Consider the following 18,251-nt stretch of genomic DNA (forward strand, 5'->3'; position numbering starts at 1 on the left):
GAAAATCTATAGTAGGCTAAGCTTCACACATGAGCCAGTAAAAGCTTATTATAAGCCTATGGTTTTTCTTTTTGCAACTCATGAGGACTCTCTCATTGCTCTGAAGGGAAAAAATCTGGAAACAAAGTAACCTGACAAGCTGAGTACATAAATTAAGTGCATAAATTCTTTACAAATAGGGCTCTTGCTAGTATATTTAAAGTAAAATAGTGTTTCTACAGCACACCCAAGGAGTTCATTTTTAAAATGAATGAAATGATGTTGGAAAGATGACATATTACAACTATTTCCTCCACTCATTGACTTACAGCAGCTCCACTCCCTTGGTGTTTATAGACAAATGCCATTAATAGAAAGGAAGGGACCATGTTTAACATAAATGTTGCCTTCTTTATGCTATGGAACACTGCAAAATATCATTATCATGCCGGAATCAATTGATTATATTATCCCCAGCATTCTAAAAGTCTAAAACTCTACAGACCAAGACATTCTGAATGGTTACCCCATTTTTAAAAAGTACGTATCTAATTTAAAAGAAGCAATTAGAAAACTGGAGATAAATTCTGTTCCTAGACCCATCAGCAATGACCTCGGTCTCCTTTCAAGTTTTCTGTGCCTTCAAGACAGGATACATTCCACTGACATTTTCTTCCCACTTTCTTCATAAGGAAACTGTGGGTATTACTGACCCAACACCCCCCAAAATACTTTAAGCCTCCTAATTGCAGATATCAAGAAATAGAAGTGTAAAGTAATACTCAAAAATCTAGAGTATCTTTTCCCATAAAAGCCACATCTACCTTATTTTTAAAATGAAATATAAAAATAGCAAATAAAATTCCATAAAAGATTATCTATGTGCAGCTTGTATTTAGAATATAAACTCTAATGGTCAACTATGTAAACAGTAAGGAAAGAGATATATATTCAATGTAGGTGTTCAGTAAAACAAACTGTAATACCACCCATGGATACAGCTTATGAATTAAGGAATAATTCTGGCATAAAATAAATCTAACCTTTTGGGAAGCAGCACATCAGAGCAAAAGGGAATCTCACTCATTTAACTCAAAGAAACATGACAATTATTTCCCTCCGATTTTATACAATAAACTCACAGATTATAGTTTTGTGGAAATTTCCTATTGGTAGGCATTCTGAAAAATCAACAAAATACCTGAAGAAGAGCACTCATTTGCCACTTCCTCTTGGATCATTATAAGAACATTCTTTCAGCATCTTGACAGTAAACAGCAAACAGGGTAACACAACCCAAGAGAGTTCATGCCTAGAAGAAAACCCCAACATTTTATTTAAATGATGACATTGCAAAGAAAACTCAGCTGAAATGACACACATACTTTTTACAGGACTTGGCAGACAGAACACTAAACAACTACGTTCTGACTCTGACTTAGCCACAGATCTTCCGTGGAGCTACATGGGAAAATAAGAAGCCCTAATGTCAGCTCTCTGACTTTATCTCTAAATAAAGAAGTAATTTTGAAGGTGTGGCTTGTAGGTACATTGTTCTATATTTTTAAAACAAATTCTATACTCTACTTTTTTTTTTTTTTTTTTTTGAGACTGAGTCTTGCTCTGTCACCCAGGCTGGAATGCAGTGGCACGATCTCAGCTCACTGCAACCTCCACCTCCCAGGTTCAAGCAATTCTACTGCCTCGCCCTCCTGAGTAGCTGGGATTACAGGTGTGTGCCTCCATACCTGGCTAATTTTTGTATTTTTAGTAGAGATGGGGTGTCACCATGTTGGCTAGGCTGGCCTCGAACTCCTGACCTCAGGTGATCTGCCTGCCTCGGCCTCCCAAAGTGCTGGGATTACAAGTGTGAGCCACCGCGCCCGGCCCAACGGTATTATTAACTAGAATGGGGACTTAAAAATGTGATCAGGTGTAAGATGCTTGTCCATGCCCCTGACTCCAACACTTTTAGACTGGGCCCCTTACCCCTTATCGTGTCCCCCCAATACCACAATACACCACATATATGCTGGCACAGCATTCCTTTTCTTTAGAGAGATTACTTTTCAGGTGGAAAACTCGTTAGCTTAGATTCTACAATTAAATATTATCCTGAATCTCTGTCAGAGATTAAATACATATGAATTTGTGTGAGGATAGCTCCCTTTCATAATGTCCATTTTACTGCTGCATGCCACAATATGATGAAAATGTCCAGTTGTTTCTGGATATAAACATAAACTTGCAGAGATCTGTTAGATCCTTTAGAAGATAAAGCAACTCTTGGCATTATTATGAATTATTTGTCTAGGAAAGTCAGTGCCAAAACAAAGGAAATCTCAAAACTCAAACCCAAACCAGACAGTAGTCCATTCTCTTGCGTTTATACCCTATCAACATTGGATCTTATTCACTTCAGGAGTGAAAAAAAAACCAAAAACTAAAACAAAAACCTCTTTGATGGCAGGTCAAATAGCACGCGGCTATCAACCCAACCTACATACACATGCACACGTGCCTGCACGCATGTGCGCAAACACACAACACACAACAGAAACACACACACACACACACACACAGTTTTCTCCCTTTCCCCAAAAAGCATTTATAGTAAATATCCATACAGACAAAAGCCTCCGTTTTCCTACTGCTTTTGTGTGCTGTGGCAGGAAGCAGTTGTCGGCTGCGTTCGTGAAAAATAACAACTGCAGACACTGACACACATGCCACAATGTTCCCGTGGAAATCAAACTCTGAGAAATTTTTTAAATGTTTTCAACACATCAGCATGAAGCATCGACCTAGTTGGAATCACTTAGATCTAAAGCAAATGCACTGATTGTTTTCACAGCAGGCTTTTCTTCTTGGAGCTGAAACAGGCGCACTGGCGAGGGTTGTGAGGAAAGGTCTGCAGCCCCCTGCTTTGGTCTGCTATAGCCAGTGACACGATCAATACCAGGGTGAGCAGCAGAGGAGGCTCAGGGAAGATTATGAAGATGAGGTGAGTGACAGAATTACCTTATAGGATTTGTTCTTTCTCTCACCTTGAATCTCATCTGCCACAGATGAGATGGAAACCATCAGGGCACAGACCAAAAACAAGAGGTGGAAGGGGTTGAAGAGCATTAGACACCATATGTGCTGAGAGCCTGGCCATTGTGTCTTTTCACATGTTAGAATCCTCAGGAAAGGGCAAGTCCTGTAGCAAATCAGGGCGGCACCACTGATTAACGAGAAGACAAATGCCAGCATCTCTTGCAGGGCCTGGAGCACAGCAGGTGGACCAATAATTGGCAGCCCTGATTTTCAGTATATTTTTATTACTGTTAATACAACTACTTCTCCTATTTTACTTTTTAGTCCCAGACAAGTATCATTCATGTAAATAATATACATATATAAAGTACCAACTTTCCAGGTTAAACTGTGGGATGAAGTGCGGACAAGACTAAATGTGCCTTAGGTGCCCGTCATTTATTTAATGAGGGCCTTGTCTGCATAGGCACTGCTAGTCCACAGTTTTCTTCCCCTAACTCAAAGGTCCAAAGATGCCTAAACAATTGAGTCAGCTCATTCACTGGGCTTGTCCTGGAGCTTAACAGAGGCACCAATTTAGTGGAACAAATTCTCATTCAAAATGTCCAGAATGCAAGGAAACAGGAAAATCTTCTATTGTCTATCAATCTGATTGAACGGTCCTGACCAACTAAGTAGAGTTGACCGTATTGATAATCAAATGTGCCTAATACTCATACTGACAATAATATGTCCAAGCTATAGCTGCTTTTATAATCCAACTCCCTAAAGCTTGAGATTTTTAAAAATATTTCTGTGAAGTTTAAACAGCATATAAGAAGTGTCCAAGAAATTCGAGGCTCTTATTTGTTATTTGTTTCCTTAAGGCACTGGGTGAACACAGTGAAAAGGAATATGTTCTAGGCCTTCCCAATTATTATTACCAAAACATCAAGATGAATTGTTATCAGAGATTTTATTCTGATTCTTTGAAAAAAATATATAAACATTTATATGTATATCTCATTTTAAACGGAATGTCTATTCGTTGAAAAGTTAAAAAAAAATGATTCCCCAAACCTAAAAATTATCACTGCCGAAAGTTTGGTTATTTATTTATGGTCTTTTTTTCTACACTTTTAAAATTTACATAATTAGAACCATACTACATAAGCTATTTTTTTTTCACTTAACATTACACATTATATCATAAGCATATACCCAGGTCAATTTCTTTGAAAACAATTGTAATGTCACATGATTTATGGATTTAATATGCTTAATCACTCCCTTCTTTTTTTTTTTTTTTTTGAAACAGAGTCTCACTCTGTCACCCAGGCTGGAGTTCAGTGGCGCAATCTCAGTTCACTACAAGCTCTGCCTCCCAGGTTCACACCATTCTCCTGCCTCAGCCTCCCGAGTAGCTGGGACTACAGGTGCCTGCCACCACACCCGGCTAATTTTTTTTTTTTTTTTTTGTATTTTTAGTAGAGACAGGGTTTCACCATGTTAGACAGGATGGTCTCCATCTCCTGACCTTGTGATCGCCTGCCTCGGCCTCCCAAAGTGCTGGGATTACAGGCATGAGCCACCGCGCCCAGCCCAATCACTTCCTTCTTTTAAGACATCAGATGCTTCCTTTCTGTGTGTGAGTGCTAATATAATTTCTTTATCCAGGTCTCTGAGTATTTCCTAAAAGTAGAATTACTAGGTCAAAGGTGAAAACAACTTATTATTTTTGTGGTTTATTTCAAAAATCGTCTTTTTGTTTTTGAACTTTAGAATTTAAATTTTGAAGTTAGAAAAAGGAAAAAAAAGGAAAATGTTTTCAAAATATCCTACAAGTAAGTGATTAACATTTTAGTATATCCTTGATGGCTTTTTGTACACATCCATAAATATTTAGATATGCATCTCATCTTTCTGTATTATTTATAAAACAGAAGCATGTAGTACAAATGTACTACAATCTGCTTTGTCTGGTTAACTAAATAACTGAGATTCTTTCCATGTCATTAAAGTCTTCCAGATTCGGAAACGAAGATAACTTAATTGTGCTGGCTTTCCATAAGTGCTGTCCCACAGATTATGAATGAGGCTTAGTATAACTAACAGCAACTCAGTAAATTTTAAAACGCTCTTTTCATAGTCTAATATTAATACTAAATCATAAAGGAAACCTTCATATTTCTATGCTGAGGACATTTTGGCAGGAGAGGGAGGAAAAGGAAGAGAGGAAAGGGCAAGGCCGGGAAGAAGATACGCATCAGAAAAAATTCAAAAATTCCCCCGAGGGGAAAAGCAACTTGTAGTCACTTGAAGAAATTGATCAAATCAATAAATTAGCAAAGCAGTAAGTCAGTAATCAGTTTATTGCCCTAAAATGTTATTTTTCTCCTTAATACTTTGTAAATCACTGGCCGGGTGTGGTGGCTCACACCCATAATCCCAGCACTTTGGGAGGCTGAGGTGGGTGGATCACATGAGGCCACAAATTCGAGACCAGCCTGGCTAACATGGTGAAACCCATCTCTACTAAAAATATAAAAATTATCCAGGCATAGTGGCACGTGCCTGTAGTCCCAGCCCCTTGGGAGGCTGAGGCACGAGAATTGCTTGAACCCGGGAGGCAAAGATTGCAGTGAACTGAGATTGTGCCACTGCACTCCGGCTTGGGCAACAGAGTGAGACCCTGTCTCGAAAACAACAACAACAACAACAAAACTTGTAAATCACTAACCTCAAGGCAAAATCAACCTTATATTAACAAACTGGTTTCAAAATCTCTGGATTTTGCCTAAGGAAGAACAGAGTAATAGCAATCACTTTGTTTCTCCTAGAATTCATTACCTATCAAAGAAAATGCATAAACTCTAGAAGTATTGCTTGCTCCTTTGCCACGAAGTGTACATTCGAGAGTAAATTGTTTAAAGCCAAAGGTAACACTGAACAACTTATTTAATATCACCCTGTCTGTTATTTCTAAGTCTTCTTTGATAATATGTCAAGGAGTTACATTCGACATAGCCCTGTTATTTTTACCACAGGTTAGTTTTAAACCCCATTGTGGCTTATAATCAACATTACCATCAACATCACCAACAAATCACATCACCATGACTATCACCACCACATCATCACTATCACCAACATCGTCATCACCATTCACGTCATTATCCCCGTCACCATCAGCATCATCATCACGTCACCATGGCTATCATCGCGTCACCATGACTATCATCACATCACCACCATCACCATCATCATTACATCACCATCACTAACACCATCACATAACCACCATCACCAACATCACCATCACCATTATGTCATCATCACATCACCATCAATATCATATCACCATCACCACCACCACCACCATTATCACCATTTCTCCCATGGCATCACCAGCTGTGGTCAACAGGTTGACCACGCAACCTTTAGGAGATAGCTCAGACATGGTCTTCCCACGTATCCTCATCTAAAGTAGATTTCCCATCCTCAATCATAATTCACTAGCTTAGTAATAATTTTCATTTCCTTTCTGGTGCATATCACAAATTGAGATTCTCCTTTGTTTTTTTACTTGTTTCTCATCTGTTTGCTTGTCTACAATGCAATCTAGGTGAGAACAGGGACCACAGTTATCTTAGTAATCTATCCCCAGGATAGATGCCTGACCCATAACAAGTACTTGATAAAAATCACATGAATTAAATAATATATCACCTATTATCAACTCTTTGTTTATAAACTCTAACCCAATGCAAAAAAAAAAAAAATCAAAATGGCCTGTGTTAAAGAATGATCTTTCTAGTATATTTTGTCTCATTATGGAAATTTAACGCTGCTATACCCATAAGTCATTTTAAACTATTTACCAACTGTGCAGGCACAATCAAGAACATCAAGGTAGAAAAGTAACCTGATAGGTCACACAGGTTAAGAGGTAAGGAACTATTCACTCAAAAACATCTCTCTTACCTTCCCAATATGAAATTTCCACCATTAAATTAATCTTTAAGGATAATATACTGTAATGCCATGAAACTCATTTTAAATGATAAATACTGCATGTTTACTCACATATTAATACCTAGGTATTAATTCAGTTACAGATTATTTGAACAAACAACACTGGGCAGGTCATTTTTAGCTTGCCAAGGACCAAGGTATTGGGAGATCTAAGGAAAAGGAAAGGCCACGTGATTGATAAGGAAGGACCAACAGTGCACAGGAGACCCTGTGCATGGGGCAAAGAAGACACGAAAAGGACAGGAGTGGGAAGACAAGTCTCTGTTGACCCTGATCTTTTCTAGATACTCTATAAACAAAATGTCAGAGTGTTTTTGTTCCATTTCAACAAATATATTTGAGTGACCCAATTTATAGCATTGGGGGAAACAAAAATTGGTCTTGAGGCCAGGGCTATGAATGCATAAGAGAGATTACTGTCTCATTGTAAGTTGGGAGGGTGTGTGTGTGTGTGTGTGTGTGTATGTGTGTGTGTGTGTGTGTTGAGAAAATGGAGAGGGTGGAGATGTAGAAGAAATGAAGAGAACATTTAGCAGAAGATAGACAGTGGAAAGCAGTCTGATATTAGTGGCTGTTGTGTAATAAACATTGGTAAAAATATTGTATTTGCTTCACTAGACAGTACAAGTGATCACTAGAAGTAAAAGCCTTATAAGTGAATCAGTGTTAAACAGTAAGAGGCTTCCCATTTAGAAAAGCACACATATTCTGAGGATTTTCCCAAGAGTATATCTATAAGCTTCAAGTAACACAAACAGAATTCTGCTGGCTCAAGGCCAATCTGCTTAAACAGTGTGCTCCAATGTCCCCCCAAACATGCTTGCTGGCACCTGGAGAGGAGAAGCATTTAACTCCACTTGAGTTACCCTAACTGACCCCTCACTGTCCACTGTCCACTTTCCTTAGCTTGCCATTCACAAAGATGAACTACAAAATGAACTAAAATGAGGGCTGGTTATTTTTTCCAGGTTTCAAGAAGCTCCCTCTAAAAAATCTCTCATTATGAACAGAAGATAAAAAGTTTTAGTACCTACTTTAAGGGAACAAATCAAGTACATTTCATCTTTGGTGGCATGAGACAGGATAAGACAACGTATTAGTTCCATGCCATCATGCCTAGGAACATCTCATAACCAGACTGATTATTGAATTGATCCCCTTTTCAAAATGTACATGTAATTAAACGGTACCCCCCAACAAAGCAATAATAAATCTAAAAGTGGGCTTTCAAAATATTAATGTCACAGCGTTACTAGCAAAAAAGACTATTAAGAACAGCATTATCATTACAAAAAGCACGTAAACCTGTCATTGGATGTGTCGACCAAACAGGAGGCCTAGGGTCAGTGAGACGAGTTAGTCATGGAAAGGTCGTACAGTTGTCACCTCTGCATAGACAAGGATGGCTAGCAAGGGCTTATTTTAGGTGGGAAAAAGCCTATGGTTCCCACAACAACAGTAACTTAACCAGTTACACATATAGTATATTATGACATGAAAGTTGACACCACATACAGAAATAGTAAATACTACATATGCTTGAGGGGTACAAGTTATTGTCGCTATGGGAGCTGTAAGTTCTGAATGGCGATAAAAATGGAGTAAAAACCACCTGAACAGCCTTGGATCATGCCTTTATGGAAACCCTGTGCATTCATACACTTGACAAATCTTTATTGAGTGCCTACTATGTGTAAAGAATTGTGCTACAGGCTGTGGGAAAATATGGCCCCTGCCTCCAGTAGCTAATAAAAAAGTATCCATTGGGACCTTACAATTTTACAAGGACTGAGGGAATTTCTCCCTCTGTAGCCTAACAGTATATTCCACATTTTTCAAATGTCATGTAAAGAAGCCTATATAGGGGAGATGCTATTAGGATCTACCCCAAAATGCCTTCTACTTAACTCCATCATCTGACTCCTGAAGCTAACCCTCTGATGCCCATTGCTATGTTCTCCACTGTTGAGTCATTAAGCATAATTGTTGGTCTACCCCTTCTTCTCTTGCCCTCTTCCAACTCACCCTTATATCAACTAACGTGATTAACACCGGCTGGGTGCAGCGGCTCATGCCTGTAATCCCAGCACTTTGTGAGGCCGAGGCGGGCGGATCATGAAGTCAGGAGATCGAGACCATCCTCGCTAACACGGTGAAAGCCAGTCTCTACTGAAAATACAAAAAAAAAAAAAAATTAGCCGGGTGTGGTGGCAGGCGCCTGTAGTCCCAGCTACTTGGGAGGCTGAGGCAGGAGAATTGCTTGAACTCAGAGGCGGAGCTTGCAGTGAGCCGAGATCATGCCACTGCACTCCAGCCTGGGTGACAGAGCAAGACTCTGTCTCAAAAAAAAAAAAAAAATGTGATTAACACCAAGAATATCTTTACTGCTTAAATTTTCCTAAAATTCTTCTTGCATTGAAAATACTTTACAGAACATATCAATACTTATTTAAATTTGTTCAGATCTCCTAATGGCATTTATGTATTCCATGACATCTCAATAAATATCAAAATATTTGTATGTCTACATATAGGTATGATTTTTAAAAATGAGATCATATTGTATGTGACGTAAACTTCTCTCATTGGGAAACTCCTCTCATTGGGACCTGAGCACTGCAACCCTATCTTCCTGACTTGTTAAAATTCACTCAAGTACACTTTAATCACATAGGACAGCTGAAACTAGAATGTACCTGATAAAGAACATGGGAGAAGATTCCCTCCACCACCCCAATCTTGGGAACTTGCAAGGTCTAGGAGATGTCACAGGTAATTTATTAACTGCAATGAGGAGTAAAGCAATAATTGACTGCATGTATTGTTCACATGACTGTTGAAAAGGGGCTTGAGGGGAGATAAATAGAGGAGGGAAAGAGAAAAGACTTGATCATTTAAAAATTCTTCAGAGAAAATAAATGTACATATAAAGAGAATTTTGCAAAGAATATTCTCTGTTTTTCCCATTTTTCTAAACCAACAAGATCTTATGCTTAGAGACCAGTCAGAAGTGGCTTGAGAGTTGTGATGTAAGTGCCCAGAGAACAGGACTCAGGACTCTTCCAGTTTGGCCACTGCTCCGAAATACGCACTCAGAACACCAGGCATGTTCTTCTTCCACGGAATGCTACGTTGATGCATTAAACTTCAAGTACTTTACGCATTTCACAAGCTTTGACTTCTTGCGAAAAGACCAAAAAAAAAAAGGTTTCCATATACTATTAAAAAAAATATATGAATCACTTATGTGTGTGTGTGTGTGTATGTGTGTTTAAAATCCTGCAATTCAAATATCAGTGTTGCTCAGTGTCAGTTCAAGTGCTAGACAGATTTTCCCTTAGGTTATTTCTGGAATCATAAACTTAAACCTGCAACCCCTGAGAAATCCCGATTTCAGTCTCAGACATTATTTCTGACATTTTTAGATACCATTTTATACTTTATAATGTTACACAATCCTAATTTAAAACTTGAAAATTATAACTGTTATGCATGACATTCATTCAAATAAATGAAACCAATCAACACTGCATTTTTTTACTGATCTAGTCTAAAATCTTATTTTCTTTTTACCTTTGCCTATATTCCTTTTTCCTTAATTTGTTATACAGAACAGCAATACTTATTTCATTAAAAAGAATATATATAGGTAATATGTATATGTACAATATATAGGTATATATGTATATGTATAAATAAGCTTCACTACTATGTTGAAAATTGAGCTGAAAAACCAAGAAAAAATTAAATGTTAAGTGATCAGATATTACTATTTGCTTATCTTTATACACAGAAATAAAAAATAGTCCATTAACATAACTTTACTTAGACATTATTTTGAGAAAATATTATTCAAGAACCAACTAGAGTAGATCCTAACCTCAAGTCACTGTTTCCAAGTACTACCAAAATAATCTCTTTACTCATTATATTTTATTATTCATTAACTTTGTCAATTTGTAAGTACGCATGAAGCTGCCAATTAACATACCCTTCTGTGGCCTTTTGTATTAAAAGTTTTAAAACATGATTTGAATAATCCATTTCCCAGACTGTAGAAAAATGAAAATTATTCACAGTCACTTGTACTGCATAAAACATTGCTAAAGTGAATAGTAACACAATATTTCCACCCAGAGTAATATTTCAGGGACTATGTTTTAAAGGTGGCAAAGTGTTAGTACAGATTTGTTTTTGCCGCTAAAAAAATAGAAGAATATTTTCATGAAATCCCTGAAGACAATGATATTGGCTTTATAAGCTGTTTTGCAGTCATGCTCCTTTGGTCATGCCTTGTTTATCTGGTCCCCATGTAACTTAAAATCTAGTCAATGTAAACTCCTGGAACACAAACTCTGTGTCCTCATTCTCCACTCCCCTTTGTCTTTTAAGATCTGTTACAAAGAACCTCGTGTCCCCGCTTCACGTTTTAAGATTCAACATTATGACTTCCTAAAAATAAGCATCTGCTGGATACCATGGTGGTGGCTGCTTAAATTAAACGTGTTATGCAGTATGAATAAGGAACCATGGCTGAGAAGCCCTTTCCTTTTAGACATCATATGAAAATAGAAAATGACTGTTTTCAAGGATAGCCTCATTTACACACTCTGAAATGAAGCTAGGAGCAGAGCGCAAAAAACAAATTCCCAGACAAGGAATGTTGAGAGGCAACAAATGGAGCAAAGGCAACTTGAGGCTTCAAAACCACTTGAGATGAGCATTCTACTGAGGTATAAATTAGGAGAGTGACAGTTGTAACGAAGCAGTCATTCCATAGTGCCTACTGAGCTCCCACTACAGGCCAGGACATACCTCTAGAGAGACTTAGGAGTTGTATGGGAAGTAGGAGATAAGGGGAAGGAGTAAGATGCTGAGTATGAAGAGAAAAAAACAACCTGTGTGGTCTCTAGCAGTGCTTTCAACTCTTCACCTGTTCTAAGATGATTATGGGCCAATTCCATTGTAGAGAAGGGAGGGAGGGGGTATGGAGACAGAAGAGAAAATGTTATACAGTTAAAGATAGATAAAGATAGAGATGTGAGAGAGAGGGAGAGAGAGAGAGAAAGAGAAGTGAAAGGAAAAGAAACATCTCTGCACCAGTCTAAACTGAAAATACAAAGAGCCTGTAATTCTATTCTATTCAAGACCCTTTGCTTGGATTTTCAGTCTGACAATGGCCTCAATAATACACCAATATCACTCTTTCCTGAAAAAAATTGGTTGGAAGGAATTGCCCAGATAAAGAAAGGTGGGAGGCACCCTGTTCCCCTAGTCTCAGGTTTTCATGTGAACATAGTTTTCACCCATGCAAGGAGCAATTCTTTATTACATTGGTGCGTGACAAGAGTATGACATTCATGGCCTCTAGTCCTATATGTGAATTTGATCTTTTCCCTCTTTGTCCCACTCCCGGTAGGAAGCAGAAACCCTGGGTAAATGGGTCTCTTCATCAGACCCAAACTTTCTGCTGGTAGACTGTACCAAGATCAAAATGCAGGGCACAAGATGCTAGCAAACCAATTTGGTTGCAGGTCTAAAGCCACAGTTTTCAATGAGATTTATAAGTATTAAATGAAAACAAACTAAGAAATTAAAGAAAGGGTCTTATTTATTGTTCCTTGAAACTCTAATAGAATAAAATGAGTGCATGAGTCACGTATTTATCTTTTTATTAATGTGTAATGGTAATTCTTCCTAAACATAAATAATAATTGGTTAAGTCAGGGGACATACTCTTCTGTTCATTTATTCATAAGCATATTGATAATTTGAGCCCATAATTTGTGCTGTGGTATCAAGTTAGTGTGCTGACTTTAAGCACATAACCAGGGGGCAGCATAGTCTCTTATCTTCAATATTTCCTTTAAATCTCTATTTCTTATAAAGATTTGGTCCAAGTAGAAAGAAAGAAAACCACCAAGAAATATTGAAGGAAGGGAGGTGTGAATAGACGAGAAAACCTACCAAGATCTTAATGCACAAAATCTCCAACTCGTATCCTTGTCTACTGTGTTGGATTCTAGCACACATCTCTCTTTTACTCCCTCTCAAAAGATTCAACCCAATTTCCCGCATTGCTGGGCTCTTGCAGGAGATGGTATCAAGGCTCAGCTTATCTGTTTGAACAATGACCATGTCTCCTCCCTGTGATTCAGAGTGATCACTGAAAGGAGGGATGCAGGTGTAGAGAGGTGGCGGTACAAGATATAAGATATATTATATTACAGGCTCCAGACAAAAAAAGAAAAAGAACGACGCTGTCTCTACCAAGCATTATGTTCCCTTCTGATGTTCCAAGGCAGTAAGTGCTTTGTTGAAGACCATGTTGATTTATTTCACCAAATCAGCATTTTGTTTTCTAACCATATATCCATGAGGTCAGGCATGGCTGAATCATTTGTGAAAGCGAAAGGAGATATTTAGGAATACACTCTATTTGGCCTTACATTCATAACACATAAATGTAAATAAGATAACATTTTGTGAATATTTCAAACTACTAAGTAGAAAGAAAGTTCTCTTTTTCAGCCCCACTCCATCTCCAGGGCCACAATGTTTAAAATGCCATTTGACAGGAAAAAGGTTAGTTGAAAACAGCCAGATAAAAGATGCCCTTTATTGAATTCAAAATATGAGAAATACTGCAGGATTTTTCTTAAGTTTTCCCAAATTTGAGTTAAGATATACTTTTTTTGGTAGAATCCTCTGACTTCATATCACCATAATCCTTAATGATACAATACAATTATTTCATAAAAATGAATTTAGAAGTGCCAACATACATTTGGCCAGAATTTTGTTGAGTTTTTGTGATGAATGGATGGAGAAAGCAAACTTATTTTGCAAATAAGTCGAATTTGATTTCAAATTTAGGCAAGAATCTTAATCAGTTAAAAGATGATAGATATACAGATGATAGATGATTGACAGAATGTTAATTTATCAAAAGATAAAAGAGTTTCTGAGGCCATGAATCTCAAATAGTTCAGACTCCATCAGCATTTTGAAGATATGAACCTGTTTTCAAGCCTTTCCTGAAATTACCCATGGGAATTTTACACACACACACACACACACACACACACACACACACACACACACACACACACAAACACAAACACACACAGAACAGTGCCTAATATATATATATCCTACTACTCTCTCTCTGTCTCTCTCTCTCTCTATATATATATATCTTACTTCTCAGGATGTATTTTATTTGTATAACCTCTATATGCATTAATAGGTAAACTCTCATATGCAGAAATGAGAGTTAAAGAATACTTTTAACAGATATTTCCAAATCACTTCTTAAAGGCACTCAAATAATTTATCCCTAAAAAATGTCTTCTGTCTTTGAGAAACAAAGTGAAGCAAATTGCAAGAATTATTAAAACTGATCATGAAAAGGTGTGATTTCTCTCAAATGCTATTTTATAATCCCAAATATCTATTCTATTATGTCACTTATGAAACCATCTCAGCTTTTGATCTTATTTGTTTTATGGCTGCCCTATTTACTAAAGGTGATAATTTTAATAAAAGAATAGTTTTAATTATTAAACAATTAAATAATTATTCTTTAACAAAAGAATAATTTATTTATTCATAGAATTTATACATCTCTGTACTCAGATTACTTTATAAGTCTAAAGGCATCTGACTGTGACATGGGGCACTTACAAACTCATTTGTGAAAATAACTTGGGACACTGTATTTAAAGTCAGACACATCTAAAGGCATATAGCTCATGGAGGATTGGGACATCAACTATTTGAAGCTAGTGTGGCTCCTAGCCTCAAAGTTAGGAGCAGCTCTTTGACGAAAGCTATCAAAGAGCACTGATTTGCTCCTCCACCCTTCCACTCCCCAACGGGTCTACCATTTTACATTTTACAAAAGGATCATCTTCCAGGCCACCATGTGGAGCTCAAGTACAACAGTTATTGATGGCAACAGTAGGAGGAGGAAAAAGAGGAAAGGAAGGAGGAAGTCAGGGAGGGAGTAAATAAGATGTTGCTGTGATGAAATCAGCTTTCATAAAGAGATGACATTTTCCACAGGTAACGTTACAGCCATGTTTCAATTGTGTGATTTTGCATATGATTAAGGATTTATACCTAGCCTCCAGCATTCTCCGGACCAATTCCAGCTTTGCCACTTACTGTCTTGCGGGGCCTTGCGCCACATCCTTAGCCTCAGCTTTCTACTTGCTAAAGTGGAAATAACAACAGTACCTATCTTACAGATCTGGCGTGAGGATTAAATTATACCAGCAAAGTGCCTGGCACCTAGTAAGTGCTCACTTATTGGTAGATTATTACTACTGCTGTTTTTTGGATGGGTAAATATTTAGCCCTTTTCTGGATGAAAAATGGTATTAAATATTAGACATTCAAGAAAGTTTACAAGAGCCCCCACTGAAACACACACAGACACACAGGGATACATGAAATGAATACCAGACTACATTCCCTCCATTCCTTTTCTGCTGTTGATTTATGATTGGTGGGGGGGCAGTAGGGGTTACATTGTTCAATTTTCGTAGGTGTATAGAGTGCACTAGAATCACCTGTAAAGCTTTTTAAAACTACTAATACCCAAGCTCCACCCAGATAAATAGAACCAGAATTTCAGAGAATGAGTCCTTCACATCAGTAGATTTTTAAAGGTTGCCTCTGGTGGTTCTAAAAGGCAGGCAGAGGGAAAGAGTGAAACTTTAGAAAATGATATGAGTTCAAGTCTCATTTTTTTCACTCATTAGCAATATGGCTACAAATAAGACACATAACCTCTCTGAGCCAGCTTCCACTTCTATAAAATGGGGATGATGATCTGTACTTGCTTCTAAAGCTGTGAGGTTCAAACAAGATCATTAATATTAAAGCCATACTCTGCCATTTGTTCTTAAAAGTCCGTTTTAAGCTCCAGGCAAAGAAGCCATCTACCTTTAAATCTACAGATGAAGCATACTTGTCTTAGCACCTGGAAGGAAGAAACAAGAGGGAAAATGAACACACCTACCCAGTGGACAGTTCCATAGACTCAATTCTGGAAGTCTGTGTAGGGAAAGATGGCATGGTCAGCTCACACTCCCATCTTTTATTCAAATATAAGATTTCATTACCACCTACGTTACTGTCTTCTTAGTATATGTGAGGTGATGTAATTAAAGAGAAGGAGCAGAGACATATCCTAAAAGAAACGTAAAACATAACTTTTTACATTCTCTGGAATATTTCAATAAAGTACACTTTGTCTACCTTTTCAAAACCCTAAATTAGTAGAATTCAGGAGCTAAGTCTCATTAGTTTTTATTTAGCCCTGCTTGTGACTGCATTATTTAACTTATGAATCAGGGTTGAAGGATTGGTCTGACAATATGAAACATAGAAAACAGAAATTTAACTGACATTAATTACCACGAATTTCTTCTGGTCTCTTTTTCACTAATCTAGATACACTAACTGAATCATGCCTTGGAAACATACATCTACGTCAATTTCTTAATAAACAGCATTGAGGCTCATGAAAGAAAATAACAAGCATTTTGTTCAGTTGAGTTTGGTGGCTTGGAGCAAACACAAAGGTTTTCAAGTCACAATGTGTCTGACTGAGAACCAGCTCCTTACGCCATTCTCTGTCATTCTTACCTCTTTGTTACTAAATAAAATATTGTGATCTTTATTGCTATGTTAATTGGTTTGAGTGTTCAATATATAAATGATAAGTATCTTTTCCTGTGGCATAAAGCTACTCTTCACTTTTAACATTATACTTAACCTTCTCTCAGGAGACACTATTTATGAGTTCTTTTGCTCAAACAAATCCTATTTGGAAAATTCTGAAATCTTTTATGTTAAGAGAAATGAAACTTCTCTACTTGTTAGACTGATTGCAGAGACTAACTTATTTTTAAAAGCTAGATCAAGAGAGAACTGGTTAAATAAATCACTGTATATCCATAAAAGGGAGTACTACAGAGAAGGATGCAGATCTATTCATAGTCACATGAGAAGAGGTTCAAAATATTTTTTATATGTAAAAGTAAGTTGCAGAACTCTATGTATAGTATAGTTCTACTTGGGTTGTATAAGGATTGCATATACATGCATAGAAAATATCTGGAAGGATATATAAGAAATAGTTAACAGTGGTTATTTGTGGCGAGTGGAATCAGGATACTTTACTTTCCACTTTATACTATTCTGTGCTATTGCAATGGTTTGCCATATGCAGGCATTACTGTTATAATTTTTTAGTAAAAAATTCAAAAATACTCATAGGAGTCTACCATGTAACTAACTCACTTCAATCATGTGCATATAAGAATTGCGTTCATGTACTGTCACTTTTACACAGATGTTCCACTGTCTGCCTGAACTAGCTGTTTAAATTCTATTTGATAAATGAAGGTAGAAAGGGAGAAAGCAATTGCAGTTGATAGGTTTCAGCACTAGTACAAATGGCAGTACATTGCAAAGCAAAGAGCCCCCCTGTTTTTGGAAGGAAATAACCGCAATATTCATACGTTTGCAGTTTTCCGATCGACTATGTACTCGAATTCTTACCACAAACTTGATGTTTAAAAGCTGCAAAGTACTACTCAGGAGGCTGAGGTGGGAGGGTCTCTTGAGCCCAGGAGTTCGCAGCCAGCCTCAGCAACATGGCAAGACCTCATCTCAAAACAAAAACAAAAAAGTTGCAAAGTATTTTTCCATTCTCAACCAAGTTGAGAGGAGTATTTTAAGTAAACATCTACCATAATTTTTTCAGGTACTAAGATTGAAAACAGAGACAAAATATTTTTAGATTATTAGAGGTTAAATAGTCAAGTATTCCTAAAATGTTTAAAGTATGTCTGTGAGTGTGCATGTGTGTTAATGAATTAGATTGCTAGACTGCCTCATTTTCATTTTTACTCTAAATTCTTTCGTCACTAGAAATCTAGATATAGGTTTGTTTACAAATGAAAAAAGTTTTCAGAAAAGAAATCACAACTTTAGTTCTTGAATTGAGGATTAATATATTACCTAGGAACAATGTAGGATTGTTTGGGATTTGAGCCATATTAGCCTTTGTTCCCAGAAACCTTCTGAATATTACTACAAACACCTCTTGTATTAGCAGTTCTAGAAATACACTAAGAAATGCACCTAATAATGTGTAAAGACTCACTTTGTTAAAGAAATATTGAAACAGAGAAAATGAATAC

This window comes from Pongo abelii, chromosome 6 (genome assembly GCF_028885655.2).
Source record: "Pongo abelii isolate AG06213 chromosome 6, NHGRI_mPonAbe1-v2.0_pri, whole genome shotgun sequence".
NCBI lineage: Eukaryota > Metazoa > Chordata > Mammalia > Primates > Hominidae > Pongo > Pongo abelii.